We start from the raw sequence: 15680 nt of genomic DNA, 5'->3' as shown, positions 1-15680 counted from the left end.
ACAAAAAAAGAAACGTAAGTCACGGCAGTTATATTTATTTTTAAAATAAGCAGCAACCATACCGACACTCCTTTCACCAAATCCAAACCCTTGCCATCTTCCAACAGAATTAGCACGTAAAGCTAGAACTGAAACGGGCAGAGGAGACCCTGAAACTCCGTAAAATAAGTAATTAAGAATGAAACATCAACAAAAGGAATTCATACAAATGGCCAACCACCTGTCTTTCCAGGTCTGAAATTTCATTCAGCCGAGGCATGTATCCGGGACAGCTGCAGGTCTGTAGCTGCTATCTGACCCACTTCTCCAGCACCGCTCCCACTGGGAACTGCCGGGAAGGCAACAGCGAAGGCTTTGATAAAGTGCTTGTAACTGGGACAAAGACTGAGCCGCCAGCCAAGATGCGGAAGGATGCACAGCCCGGGTTTGATCCAGGCCTGACGACTCAGACCGTTACTGCCCAGAAGATGCTGCTTTCCTCTGCACCGCCTTGCAGTTTCTTCTGGGCCGTGGTCCCACAGCAGGAGCTCCCTGCCCACAGCCGAGGACCAGGCTGGAGTCCCCCAGCGACGCCTGGAAATCACTGCTTTAAGGACGACTGCACCCAAATTAGGTGAACCCCAAACACTGAACTACGAGGCCGCCCAGCCCTGCCGCTGCGTTCAGCAAGCCAGAAATAAATCCCTGCCGGGTACCAGGCAGCTCAGCCAGCACCGGGTGGCAGGAGGAGCGCTCACAGGGACATCCCGTGCTGGAGGGGGGCTGGTGGAGCAGCAGCCACGGCCGGCAACCCCTGTGTCACCGCAACGCCTGCAGGCCCCGTCCCTGCCACGGCGCTGACCCGCAGCGAGGCCTCCAGCCGTGCTGCGGAGCTGGGCCGAGGGCACGAGCCTGGCATGAGGCAACGCCGTGTGGCTCCGCCGGCACAGCTCTTCCCAAGCACCAAAGTTCGGCCCAGACCCTCCTCCCTACACTTGTGCCAGCACCACTGCAGGACTGCTTCTTTTGACGTTAAGAAATCGGAAGCCTTGGTTGCTCTGGAAACTCTTACTCTGCAGCATGAAGAAGGTACTGTGACAATCACAACGTTAAACTTGGCTTTTGTTTTACTTCTTAGGCACTTGAAAAAAATCTACAAACACATCATGAACCCTGACAGTGCTGTGGGAGAAGCCAATCTGTCTACCCCAGGAAGAAATCACGGATTTCCTGCTTTTCATGCGGATGCATCCGTGGCTTTCGGCGGTTGAGAAGTTGTGCACACCAGCTGCCAGCTCTAGCGAAAAGGAGTTGGTGACTCCACTCCGAGCATTTAGAGTTCTTGCAGTTTAACTCCTAACCACACGTGAAACCGGGAGCAGAGGCCACATAAAGCGCCCAGGAACAGTCTGCTGCAGGGACGAGTATCCCTCTTGTTTGGCAGTTTCTTCCATTTCCCAGAAGGGCGGAACAATTCTGAAAGTGAAGGCTGTATTTACAAGGTCATTCAGCCACGCACGTCAGCATGCCTTGATGCAAAGTACGAGAGCAGTCCCAGGGAAAACACGCCTGTTCTGAGGCTGGGAGCGAGCCAGGCAACGCTGGGGAGCTGCACGTATCTGCTGCGGCGCTGCCTGACCTCAAACCCGCCCCGCACACGTGGAGATGGTGACGAGGAAGGGAGGGCACAGTGAGGTCTCTCATCTTTTATTGCAACAGCAGTGACCAAATCGAAATCCATACGGGGGTTTGCTTTTGCTACCCATGCGATCGGCTTTTCCTCCTATACATGCAGCTGCCAGCTTCAAAGCAGCCTTTTCCCACACGGATTATTAAAGCAAACCAGCACAACCGCAGTGACAGCAAGCACACGACGCAATATGAGCTGTAACATTTTGCGCCTTTGTGCCCATTCTTCTCACTGCAGAGCCATTATTTGGTCCTTGTGCGCATCCCACTTGCCATTATTTGGTAAACAAACCAGAAACAAACTACTGTTGTCACTACACTGCAACACTCATTTGTCACTGTAAAGAATTTTCCATTTTATAGCTGGCTGTAATTAAATTGCTTATTCTTATGTCAAGATGGAAAATAATGCTCCCAATGCTCTCTGCGCTTGCCTCAAGAATAATGCTAACCCTGTAGTTGGCATCAGTGAGGCTTAAAAGGTCTTATTAAAAAGCTCCCCTTACAGGCATTATATTAGCAATTTAAAAACTCACTTTCAATTATAAGCTTTTCCAGAAGTATGTTTCAGTCGCTGTGCTCTATTACACAGCATTCACTGATTAAAAATTCCCCATCAATGAGCAATCATGAAAGTAATTTGTAATTTTGAACCAGATTCCTTAACTCTTGGCTACCGTGACTGCACGTGCCGGAGCAGACCCTGAGGAGCTCTCGGCCCCCAGGAGCCCCCCTGCCGCCATCCCGCGTGCGGCACCCCCGCAGACTCCAGCAGAAGACGACCGGTCAGTGCGGGCGGTGCGGTGCCATACACCACTCTGACGCCTGTGTATAACGAAAACAGCTAAATCCTAAGAAAAGGTTCTTACCCTCGCAGGGACTGCCACGCCGCAGCAGAGCTGCGGGATGACACCAGCCTGCCTCTTGATACGCCTCAAGGAAGGTGGCTCGCTGTGGAAAGTGCAGTCCCCAAACAGCCTAAGTCCCCAAGGCTGTTGGCAGAGCTGTTACACCCATCTGCGGTACTTTTGGGATGTTAATGAGTTATATCAATTTTGGACATTACTGCTTCGTATCTTGCTACATCTTCTATGAAGTTCTTCAGGTGCAAGGAACGGTTTCTCTAAAACTCAGCATCTGAAGCAACCGCGTGCCCCACCGGACCGAGCCCACAGTGATGGAGGAGAACCAGAGCAAGCCTGAAATCCAAGTGCCTGCCTCCCGCGCGGCTGTCCCGCGTGGCGTCAGGCCGTGCCCGCGGCCTCCATACACGTCGGCCTCGGCTGCCCCCGGCAGCACGGCCCGGGCCTGCGGGAGGTGCAGAGAGCAGCGCCGGGCAGGATGAGGCCCCGCAGCGGAGGTGAGGGTGGCGCTTGTTCTCCGGGAGCTCGCTTGGCTGGTGGGAAAGCCCCGGCTGGTTGCCACGGGGACAAAATCCCTCGTTTCCATGGCAACTGCATCTCGGCTGGCTCTTACAGATGCCATCTCGCAGCGGGGCCGCACAGGCTCCCGCATGCTCTTGTGCCACGGACCGCAGAACACAGGCGCAGCGCCGCCAGCAGCCGAAGCAGCTGCTGCCCCGTCGCTGCCCACGGCCGCACAGCCGGGAGCAGGTACGGCCGGGCACCGAACCGCCGCCATCCCTCACGCATTTTCCTGGGAGCCTTTGCTCAGCAGAGGGCTCCGGTCTCGCTTACCCAGAGGCAAGGGAACCTCGGGACGATGTGCAGAGCTCTGGGGCCCTACGGCAAAGGCTCACCTGCCCTGGCCCAGGCTGCAGCGCGTCTCTGCCAAGGGAGGCGCAGCCTGCGGCGGCAGCAGACACTGCATTTCACTGTAAGCACCGACAGGCTCAGCACCTTTTATCTGACCACCACTTGGTCTCACACGCACAACGGCATCTGTCTGTGGCTATCCAACGAGAGCCGCTGTTTGCTGGTGCCCACACGCCGAGCAGCCACGTCCCTGAAGGCCCCGGGCAGCACCAGCCCATGGGGCACGTCCAACGCAGCCCCGCCAGGCCGGCCCGAGCGCCCCGCGGGGAGGCTGCGGCCCACGGCACATCTCACATCTCACATCTCACGCCTTGCTTCCCACCGCGGGGGTCTTGCAGGTGCTCCCTTCCCAGCTGACTGTGGGAAGGTGAGAGCTTGTCTGCGGAGGGAGGAGAGGAAGGAGGAGGTGCAGAGCAAGGATTTCGGGCTGTTTACCACTGGCTTTGCATTATTTCCAGTCTCCTAAGCTCTCAAAACTAACACTTCATACAAACACCGAAACCAAGACACACCTCGCAGTACGAAGCGGGGACCACGCTGCCCTGCTCCGAGGCCTGACCACCAGCACCCTGCGGCAGCCAGCCCCTCACACGCACGGCTGCTGCCTCGCAGACACCTCAGAGGAGGAGACGCAGTGTGCAGAGCGGTGCCAACGGCCTCTGCAGGCCCACAGACCTGCCGGGCCGTTTGCCAGCGGCCCCGTGACCTGGCGTTTCCGTTTGTTTAACCCCCAGACAAGGACGACAGCCACGGAGAGCTGTTATATTCTAGGATGTGACTTCACCCTCACACGCACGCAGCAAGCACTGTGCTTTCAGGAAACGAGCGAGCCGCTTGCTGTCCCGGCTTTCCTGCACGTGACAAGAGCTGTGCTGGTGAGGGGCTTGTGACCATCACATTTCTGGGCACCCAGCACTGCTCCCTCTGGTTTGCAGAGGAAGAGATAAATATCCAGACAGAAATACTCCACAGAATAGGGAATCTGTCTGGAGAACAGAATCATGAGAGAATGAGAACATGTATTATTATTACTAGTCATTATTTGCACACTGTTAGCGCATAAGACTCCTGATAAAAAAACACAGTGGGCCACAATCTCTGGAACAAAAATATACTTGAAAAATGGCTATTTGCACTGGCCCTGCAACTCCGAGAGGATCGAGCCTCCCGCGAGCACAGCTCTCTGAATGAAGTATAAATAGTTACTAGGATAGAGGGTAGCAAGAATCCAAATCGGGAAGACAAAGAATAAAGGACTTCAAAAAAAAAAAAAGAGAGAGAAGCAGCAAATGACTGGAACACAGAGTGCGAACACAAACCAAGGCAAGGCACAGCAGCTCCCAGTGGCGATCACCAAAACCATGCTGGCTTTCACCAGTTCTGCAGATCTGCTCTATTCTTTGACATGACTTTCAAGGTTAAGAAAAATCCAACGTTAAAAAAAATACTGAAGCATTGTCTGCAATGACAATGTGTTAAGTGTGGTTGTGTCGTTTCGTTGTTTGTTTTTTTTTTTTAAATAATCTCTGTCATTCAGGAAACGTGAGACATTTTCAATGATGCTAGTAGATACTGGATGCCCCAATACCCCGAAATGTGGTGTCTGTTATTTGGAAAATTACACTAACCAAGTAATTTTAATTTGCTTCACATGGCAAATATGTCTGTGGTAGAACTAATAATTTTCTGCAAGCTAAAATCAATCACACTGCATTTCAAGGAGCGATTATTATTAGCGTCAAGATCACTGGATGTGAGACTCCTAAGCCTTTCCTGAGCCTACGTGAGGACGTCCAGACGGCAGCTCTGGGAGGCAACCCGCAGTTACGCTCCGGAGCTACAGCCGAATCTCTCACCGTTAGAGACGAGGAGGAGATAAATGCGGAGACATTATCGCTGCATCTACGTGCTGCAGTATTCTTGTATCTTTCTTGGAGGCATCTCGCTGCGGCTGCTGCGTGAGACAAAGCACGGCTTTGGATGGGCCCTGGCTACGGCCCTCCCTCTGTGACTATCTCTGCGAGTTCGGCTCAGCCCCCAGGCAGGACGCGCTCAGGAGCTCCCCGTGGGCACACACGGCTTCCCGGGGCTCCGAGCGGCTGCCACCGGGGAGCACGCAGGCGAGGGCTTCCCCGTGACGGGAGCGCGCTTCCTAACAGCGCGTTTTGGCGGATGCTGGCAGCCCTGACAGCCACGTGCCCGTGGGGGAGCTGTGACGGAGGCCCACTGCCCGGCAGGAGCAGCACGCCACCCCAGCCATCCCCAGCGGCCCTCCCACACGTCTCGGAGGCAGCAGCGAGGCGAAGGGAGCCCCGCTGACGGCCTGACCTCCCCGGGGCCGGGGGCCCTGCCTGAGCAGAGCCGGGCGGCGCCTTCCCACCCACCGCAAACCTCGGCCTCGGGTCTCAGGAGACCGAGCTCCTGGTGGCTCGGGAAGGCGCCGATCCTCCCGCACCGCCTCTCTCCCCTGTTTCTCCACTGCGGTAAGGAGGTCAGCGCTAGTTACTCACGCTGCGGTAGCTCCACCTATGGCCCACAGATCGGATCTGGGTCACCAGAGGATTTCTGTCGACCTACCTCCCTCACTGCTTCGGCCAGGGAGGAAACAGAACAGATCTCCGGGCAGCATGAAAAAGCCCGTGGTTAAACACAAACCACCGCCTGCACCTGCGCGAGGCCACAAATCAATGCCACAAACGTGCACGGGAGAGGGTTTACGACTGCCAGCGCCGGCGGCTCCGCGGCTGACCCGTGCCCGCCGTCCCCGCACGGCCGGCGCTCGGAATCCCCCCGCCGCTCTCCGAGGCGGCCCTGAGGCGGGGGCAGCCCTGCAGGCCCCAGCACGCCCCGCTGGGCTGCCCCCAGAGCCCCCTGAAACCCTTACCACAACGCGACAGGATGGTGCCAGCTACTGGGGACGCCGAGTTGTGAATCACAACAAATACGAAACCAGAAGAGTGGAGCACAGCAAGAATTCTAAACTAAAAGTTTTATGTATGGTTCAATCCTTTCTGGAAGTTTTCGTAATTCTCAGCTGATCGGTATGCTGCCAACCCACCCAACCTGTACAAATTCAGTATCACCGACCTGTGCAGAAACTGAGCAACACAGAAGAAGGGGTTACGAGAAGTGGGCTCTGCTTTTGCTAAATCTTACATAGGCCCTGAGCAGCCACAACGTGTTTCTGGCCCCCCAACATGGAAGCCATGCTTTGCCCCCAAGATGATGGGGGAGCGGGGAGGGGAACAAAGGGTAATATTTCCAAACTGGTCCTAAAACTATCCCCTTTTTAGACTAGCCTATTGACACTCAACAGCTTTTGTGTTACTAAATATATTAGCTACTATTGAAATCTATCAAAACTGAATGTGACTGCGATGCTGACTGGCTAAGACACACTATAAGCTGCGAGGTTCACAGAGCATTCCTATAGGACCACACAAATTAGTATCTAGCAGATTCCTTTTCTCCCTGGCGTAGCAATTTGCAGAGAAAAATGCAGTATCTCAGCAACCAATTCCAACACATCCTGGAGCCTAATCTCGTAACAGCAGCTGACAGCCAGGCCCTGACGGCGCCGGGTCACCTAATTAAAGACAATGCCCCGGGATTAACACAAGGCTGTGAGCTACCTGGGAACACCCGACGTGGTCAAAACCTGACGAAGCATTTTGCCTGCGTAAGTCTGTTTGCAGAATGAACCAACACTTGAGCGGAAAGTGCCGCTAGGAGTATCTCAGACCTTTTGGGATGTGGACCAAAATACAAGCTGGTCTTACTAGCGCTGCAGAAAATCGCCTGACCACCCTCAGGGGCCAGTTCCCGTTTTCTTAAAGTACAGACACAGGGAACAATCATGCCCAACAGATGGCACCCACCTCTTACAGTCACCCGGTTTCCCATGGCCTGTGTCTTTCCTGGCAGTAACAGCAAAGAGAAAGAGACAGAAAAGAAGGCACAGGTGCCCACAGAAAAGTGTTTGGGTAGAACGGTAAGAATTGGAAGGGAAGACCAAGGCACAAGCAGGATCAGCATCACTATTCAGTTTATACAAATAACAGCTGAGACAGGGAGCCTTGTACAATTTTACTTGTATTTCCACTATCTCCAATGTACACTTTATCAGTATTTCTATCACATCATAGTGACACTAACATGACAACAGGAGATGAAGCTGATACCAACTTCCTGCTGCTGTATTATAATTTCAAAATCCCCCTCGTTTACTATCTTGTAGTTGACGGAACGTCTAGCAGGACTGCCCCTGGCACCTGTGGCTGCAAAGCATTGTGTAACATGGGCTGAACTCTGCTGCGCTGAGGCACACACAGCAATTTTGTTTTCTTGTGACTATTTGTCTGCAGTGCTATGAGGTCAGAGCCTACTTCCCTATAATTGTAAAGAGTATCAGCACACACCTTTGCTATCTGCGAACAAGAACGGGAACCCAAGCTCCCCAGGTAACACAGGCCACTGGGCTCCTAACCTCTTCCTATCAGGCTCTCAGAGAAAAGCAAAATCACAAAACAAAACGGTTATGAAATAAAGCCCATGCAATCAGGTTGTACACATCACTGCTTTTGTCACGTCCCGTGCACTCCTCTCCCGTGCCTGCTCTCTGACAGCACACCCAGAGTACGAGCAATGGTACTCGACTACAACACAGCTGCCATTTCAAAACCCTGTGCTACGCTCCGCTAGGTTTGGTTTGTGTTTTAGAACCTTAAGTGCTTCCTAAAGCTATTACTTAAATGATAGCAGGGTGATAGCTGTGGGTTTTCTAGCAACTAAAAAATATGTAAAAGATTTATAATTTTGTTTACCCTTTCCCACCTCCTGTGTGCGAGTCACAAGCGAGACAGTGCTCAAGAAAATCACCGTCCCTTCTGGCAAGGGGACGGCTTCCAGTCACTCAACAAGGTTCAAACACTGGCTTTTTTTATTTCTATTGCATGACACGTTTTGTGGCTACTGCTGCAAAGGAAGCTAATCCACCGACTGCTCTCTAGATAGAGCCACCCTTCGGGTACGTCTCGCCCCAGGAGGTGAGGGATGGTAAGGGATCTGATTTCAGATGTCCGCAGCCGCCCGGGGCCCACATCACTCTCAGCAGACGTGCCAGCCGGAGCGCTACACTCTCTGATTCAAGAAGAGAATCCCAAGTTCCTTGTACTCGATGACTGTGCAAGCTATCCAAAGGGAAAACAATCCGTCAGCGCTAGTGCACGCGAGGCACAGCCCTGCGCTACGTGCTGGAAGCTACTGAAAGATGCCCAGCAGCGGGAACTCGAGCGTTCATGCCTCAGGCAGCATGCCGAGGGACAGGGAGCTCGGAGCCTCCCCCAGCTTCTCAGGCTCAGAACCCCTCCTCCTGGACGGATGCAGCCTGCCGTCACGGCCCTGAAGCTAAAATCAATCCTTCAGTGGCTCCATGAGGAGCAGGAACTGCACTTGCTGTGCATGTGCAGCTCCCACTGACTGCAGTGGAGACCAGCCCTGTGCTCCAATTTAATCTTTCACACTTTTAAGCAGGTTCCAATTTGCTTTACTTACTGAACACCTTTTTTTTTTTTTTAAGTCCGATTTCTCACCTCTTTCTGACGCCCACAGATGATACCATACCCTTGTTCCATGACCACAGCCTATTGCTGCTGGGAGCCTTTATTACTCGCAATGAAATTCAGGCTAATTAGACAAGATAGAATCGATTGATCGGGTCAGGTAAACAATGCGAAGCAGCTCTGCTTTGCATGTGAGTGCTGCTCACATGGAGACACGGAGACTAGTGATGGACTCAGGTTCTTACCGGGCAAGTTTTACAGAAGGTAGCTGGCACTGAATTAAAACAACCCAACAACAAAACAAGTTACAGGCACACTTTTCAAGGTGAGGGACTTGATCAGATTCGGCATCACAGCTTGGTTTTATGCATTCTGATCAATAATCCGGCCACTACAGGGCTGGAATGTAAAGGAGCTCTATTTTTTTATTCAAGAGTACAGGCAGACCAACTTCTCACTTCAGATACGTGGGCTTTGTCTGCGGTGCGGCACCTCTCTGCGCCACAAATCGCTCCGTTGGCAGCGTCCTCTTTTATCTATGAAACGTGTAAACCCTAACTTAAGCATTACCAAAGGACTTTAAAAATCCACTCGTCTTGTTCTGTTTATTGTTAGCATAGATGGGAAACTGCACCATTTTTAGGTGCACGATGTGTCACTTCACGCAGTTTGAGCCAAAGAGACCAGGCGAGGATATTTTAAATGTTTCACGCAAACAATTAGCATTACTGATTAGCACAGATAAATCAGTTTGTGATGGGTTTCTACTCCCGGCAGGAGGTCAGGAATCAGCTCTGTAATTTGTTGTTCACCTTACAAGAGCATCCGGTGCTCTCAGCTTAGATGGTGACTTGAGGAGAGGTGGCAGAAGAGCTCATGCTGCAAACAGAGGTGACAAAGGAGGAAGCAGGCACAAGGAAAACGGAAGGAACCAGCGTGGTAATGAGAATAAAATCATACAAGGTCTCCTGCATCAAAATCCAGTGACTGATGTTGATGTTGACACACTCTCTACTGCAGGATTATGTTGCTGTTTTTTTGTTTAGGAAAGGACAAAGTCCCTTTTACTTCCTAGGATAATCACTCCCCGCTTTATTCCTATTTCACATCCCTGTCCACTGGTTTGAGTTTGCCAAACTATTTTTCTTTCCATCTGGCAGTGATCTGGGACTGACGGACACTGTCCTTGCTTTAGCTTCAGTCTGAAGCAGTCACATCTGACACAGGGCAATGACATTGATCGGGCAGCGGTGGCCTTGTCAGCAGGTCAGCTGAGGACACGGCAGCGATGCAAAGGGAGGTCAGCGGAGGAGGCCTGCATTTGCAATCAGACGAGGAAATTGGGCACATTTCCTTCAAAATGAACCATGTGGTCGTTTATTTGCGAATCTAAAGAGATGTCAATTACCTCGAGTCCAGTACAACACTACTTCATTCTGTGTTTTTAGCATAAACTCAGCCCCTGAGGGGGCACCGGACCGAGGGCCACACAAACTGACAGGCGCTGCTTTCACCCTCCTGCAGGGGAGGCGGCGAGAGGCGCACAGGGGCTGTCCCCGCGCCACGGGACGGGGCTCCGGGCTGCTTCAGTGCTGGCATCCCCAGGAGCTGGCTGCTCCCAAGAGCGGCTTTGACGCAGCACCTCAGCTGCTCTGATGCAGCACCCGGTTCCCAGAACCCGGACCACGGGAAGATGTCGGCTGTGAAGGTTTTGCTGCGCTAACACACTTGTTGGGCTTGCTGGTGGGCAGCCTGAGTGAGAACAAGAGGCTGCAGCCGGCTCACACCAGCAGCTGTGTAACTTCTAAAGGCTTTGTCACTCATTTATAGATTTATTTAAGTGCCTCTACATGCATAAAAATCAGAAGACTGTTCTATACTGCATCTATATCCAGAAAAATCAGAAGACTGTTCAGCAACAGGAATTTCTCTGCGATTACTGGGAAGGCTGCAGAAAGACCAGGAGGCAAGGCTTGGGCTGGTGTCCGTGGCTTTGCTCTGGTATCATTCCGTCAGCAGGATGCTGGGCATGATTTAAACCCTGGCTCCTGAGGTAGGGAGAAACTGCACCCTTCCTGCTCCTTTCCTTGGCAACACATGACATATGGGTCATGCTATAAACCCCAAGTTCATTTCGTAGTTATTTCCTACCGCCAATATTACAAAAGCAGCGAGTAGGACTGGAAGATGAGCTCTGTGAATCTGTAAGGGAAGTCCATTGCTATACAGAGCAAACATTCCTCTGGCACAACGGGAGCCGACGTTTGTTACCACAGCACCTTTTTTTCTCCCCGCTCTTCCAAGCCTTGCGCTAAGCAGCACGTGCAGTCCCGTGGATCAAGCGTGTCCCGCTCCACAAAGGGCTTCCAAGGATTCTCCTCTTTGCCCCTTGCAAGCTTCGGGAAGCTCAGCTTTGCCTAATATTTTGTAAGCACGCTATTGTTCGATCAGCATTTGACTCTGGTTGTAGGGGGAGGCTCTGGCAGACAAACGGGACTTGCAGTGTGAGCGCAGGGCCATCAGGCTGCGGCTCGGTGCTGTTCGCAGGCTGCCTGCTTTTGGCTGTCCTGGTGTTACCCGGTGAGCTCATCGCCTGGATGTTGTTTCACACTAAGTATGCAATAGGAAATAACCCCTGAAACTGGAAGGTGTTCAGGTACCATAGCGACAGCCACAGTGTGAGAACACAGAGGAGAAAACAGCCTTGCTTAAGGGCTTCAATTAGCTTCCAACTATGATGATTACAACATTTCCTAGGGGGCAAGGAATCCTTCAAAGAGAATTAAATCAAAACACCCAGCTGCACTGAAGTCCTGGCTATGAACTGCGTCTGCAGCCTTCTGCTCTGAGTTTCGCTCCCCGGCCACGCCAGCAGCACCCTCCCCAGGCACGCAGAGCACGCTGCGGCCCCCGCTCGCTGCCCGGGGAGGGGACGGCCTCGGCCAGCTGCTCTCTGACCAGGTCCCGACCCAGCCACGGGCACCCGGGCACTGCTCCCCACAAGCAGACGCCAGCATTTTCCTCCCGCTGCATTTTTCCCGTGGCACTTTAGGACCTAGGAGAACTTTGAGGAGGCCTGCAGCACTGTCCCTCCTGCCTTGCAGGGAGGAAGGCGAGGAACAAAGGGCAGGTAGCTTGCACAACCACGCACTTTGTCACAGGCACGGAGCCCAAGCAACTGCCACCTGCAGGGGACAAAACTCCCTCACCCGAAAGCCACAAAGCTGGTCCGCAACACAACAGCCTGCACTGCCTAAAACCGAATCGCCATTTAAAAGGATTATTAACTTCCAGCTGTGTTCAGCCTAATTTCCTTTGTGCAACAGTGTGCTTAATTGCAGAGATTCTAATTTGCTCTTGTAGAGCGCAGACCCAGCTCGAAGGATAAATTAGAATGACAGCTCCATGGGAAGTTTGGAATTTAACTTCTTGACTTATCTGATTTGATGCAGATACAAATATTCAAATCCAGCCAAGGAACCAAACAGCCTGTTTCTAAGAAGTTCCAGCTGGAATGGGGAAAAAGGATTTCATAGGAAGAGAGGCTGCAGCAATTAGTGCACTGCCATACTCCTGCGGGCACAGATCATCAGCCAGGCAGAGCCTCGGGGCTGGCATGCTGCACTCCTCCTGCGGAAGGCTTGTTTCTTTTGTGAAAAAACACTTTGCCATGTTGAGTCTTGATTTTTAAACCCCTTTTGTACAATGCCCATGTTCTCTTCACAAGGCGGAGGCCAGCTCCAAGCCCGTCAGCGAGACGTGCCGAGCTCGGCGCGGGATTCGTGGTACCCTGTGGCTGTCTGCAGAAACCTGGAAGGCTGCAGAGGCTGAGGAGACGGAGACGTTCCACGTGTGGGGGTGCTAGCTCCGTATTTCTGCTGCCAAGAATAGAACGGTTCTTTTGTTTGTTCTTGGAACTGGCTCCGTGCTCCTGTTTGAAGAGGAGGCTGGGATTCGCCTCGCCCAGCCTTACAACGAGGTGCTGCCCGCTGCTCTCTGCACACGCCGGGGGTGGCACCTCCGCTCAGCCCCCGGCGACGCTCTCGCCCGGTGTTGGGGGCAGCCCCGCGAGGGGCAGGCGCTGCCATCGGCACGGAGCTCAGGCAGGTGGCGGCGGCTCGGCCGTGCCCAGGGCCCGTGGGTGGTGCAGGCGGTGCGGGCGGCGGGCCCGGCGTGCAGCGCTGCGGGCGGGCAGCCCGGGGCCACCACGTGCACGCCGCGCACGCGGCCGGGATGCTGGCAGCCAGGGGTGCTGGCCAGGGAGCTCCCGGCCGGGAAGGAAGGAGGGGGGGCTGGGATGGACGGCGTCAGCACGACCTTCGTCGCCATCGCCGCGCAGGCCGGGCTCCGTCTCCTGCCTCCACCCACCGGCAGCAGCGGGCCCTGCGCTGGCCCTGACCCGGCTGTGCAGCCGTGCCCCGATGCAGGTCCGAGGCCGCTCTCGTTTGCAGCGCGTCTGCGCAGCCTCCCGGCGAGGCAGCTGGCAGCAAGCCCGTGGCCTCCGGCCCCAGCACTTTGGAGCCGGCTCTTTGCTGAGGCACGCGCTTCCCACGCGGCCTGCGGCGCCCCTCCGGCCCCCTCTGCCAGCCGAGGGGCAGCACGGCTCGCCGGGCAGCGCGCGAGTGCCCAGTACTGGGGCTGGGCGAGGGCGGCGGTGCCCCCGCCAGGGACGAGCAGCCCGCCGTGCCTGCCAGGGAGGCACCGGTCCCCTCGGGATCCCGCAGCAAAGTCCCCGAGCCCGGGGCCTTACCGCACTGCTCTGTCGTCGGCCTGCCCAGGCGTCCCTGCTCAGCCACGGGCACGCGCTGCCTGTAGACATCTGCCCCCCATGAAGGGCAGCTCAGAATTTCCCGTTCCCTTTCTTGCTATGAAATTCAAAGCAGCTTACGAGGAAGGTACGTTGACTCTCCAGGAGAATAGCTAACTTCTAACCTAACCTGTCAGCAGCAGTTATGCACCAGTGAACCACAACAGTCACCAGACATGTCTTCCGCATCTTCATGCCCCCCTCAAACCCCAAGTGAAAACACTGCGCAGGTCTCAGAGCACCCCGTCACTGTGCCTTCGCGTCCCTCCGAGCCCTGCCTGCAGCCGCTCACCCAAGGGCAAATGCCCTGGAGTCGGAGCTCCCTTCACCTGTGCAAAGCTCTAGGGGTGGGCAGAAGGGCAGACGCCCCTGTACCAAAACACAGAGATTTCATAGGAAGTAAAACCAAAACCGACCAACCAACCCTGGCTCAATTGCCCCAATTGCCCTTTGCTACTTGCAGGTGGCAAGCCAGAGAGACAGAACTCAGACAAAGGATCCATACTGGTGACGGCAGTTCAGAGGTGGCACTGCACCGCATCCTATGTGGAAGAAACTTAAATGTTTTTCTGAATCCATGGGCACACGGTGGACCATCAAAAAGTAGTTTATGCTTCCTAAGAAAACACGACAGGAGTTTCATTCCCAGCAATTTACAGAGCTGTTTGTAAGCATGCGTGTAGGGAGCACAGAAGTGCGTCGCACCTAAGCACCAGAGTCAATGTATTTCACAACAGATCTAGAAGGGAAGGAGAAAAAGAATCGGCCACCCCCACCGACAGCCTCGAAGAGCATTTTAAGCTGTCTCACAGAAGCACAGAGCAAAAATTCTGCCAGAGAGCAGTGTCTGCTCACGGACAGATCTGCACTTGCATCAGTATTCACAGAGTGTCAGCAGACTAGGCTGGGAACAGCTCTGTTCGTGACATCACGACTGGACTCGAGTCCCAAGTGCAAGAACAGGCGATGCGATCACTCCATCTCTGTTAGCACTAATGAAAGCTCATCTCTTCACTGACACCAGGCTGCCCGAAATCAAATGAAATGCTCTTATCTTCTCTGATGCCTATTAACCATAATACAACCACTTCTCCAGAAGTGACCTTTTTAAACAACACAGATTTTTCTTCTTGTTTGCTACTCTCTAGTGGCTGGGTACCATTAAAATCTGTCTGGTTTCCATGCCCCAGCCAAACGCTCTGCAAGGGACGTCACGGGTTAAGGCCGTTGAGAAGGGGCGAGCTGGCCCAGTTCTCCAAGTCGGCGAGTACTTACTGACGCTCCACAGAAAAGGTAATGTGGGCAGTGAGTGTCCGGTACCTCTGAATATACAATTAAAATGGCATCTGAGAGATACTGAGAAATATGGGAAGAAAGAGAAGAAAGCAGACAACACATCACTGTGGACAAGCCCGCCTGTGAGCAGCCCTCAGCACCCTTTATTCCAGCCAAAATGCTGGACGTCTACTGGCTGTCTTCACTTGCAAGAGAATGCTATGAATTTAGCAAATTTTCCGTTTTCTAGAATGAGTTTGATTGCATTACACGCTACTGGTTTCACAATCACAGAGGACACCTCTGAGAACTACTTCTGGGCAACTATCAACCATTTTCCCACACAATCAATGCAGAAAACATACTGGGTAAGAACAACGCAATGGACAAAGCCAGTTGACAAGACTGCAGACCGTGTCAGTATGACGAACAACAATTAAGCAAACATTAACACTTAACCCTAAGCTCCAGTCTTTCCCTACCTCCACGTAAGTGACATGTATTTACATCTCCACCTCATCAAAAATTGGAGACATTCAGAACAAACCTGCCTGTTTTGGTTAAGCAAACAGAAACCCCCCCAAATCACACGGA

At 53.4% G+C, this 15680-nt stretch overlaps 1 protein-coding gene across 7 annotated transcripts in view; it reads right to left on the bottom strand.

Annotated features, from left to right (window-relative positions):
* Positions 1-15680, bottom strand: part of MNT (MAX network transcriptional repressor) — an 85702-nt gene that overhangs the window by 9426 nt on the left and 60596 nt on the right. The window lies entirely within an intron of this gene.

This window comes from Anser brachyrhynchus (genome assembly GCF_964034855.1).
Source record: "Anser brachyrhynchus genome assembly, chromosome: 20".
In the NCBI taxonomy this organism is placed as follows: domain Eukaryota; kingdom Metazoa; phylum Chordata; class Aves; order Anseriformes; family Anatidae; genus Anser; species Anser brachyrhynchus.
The sequence above is the reverse complement of the archived record's forward strand: the minus strand, read 5'-3'. Positions and strand labels throughout refer to the sequence as shown.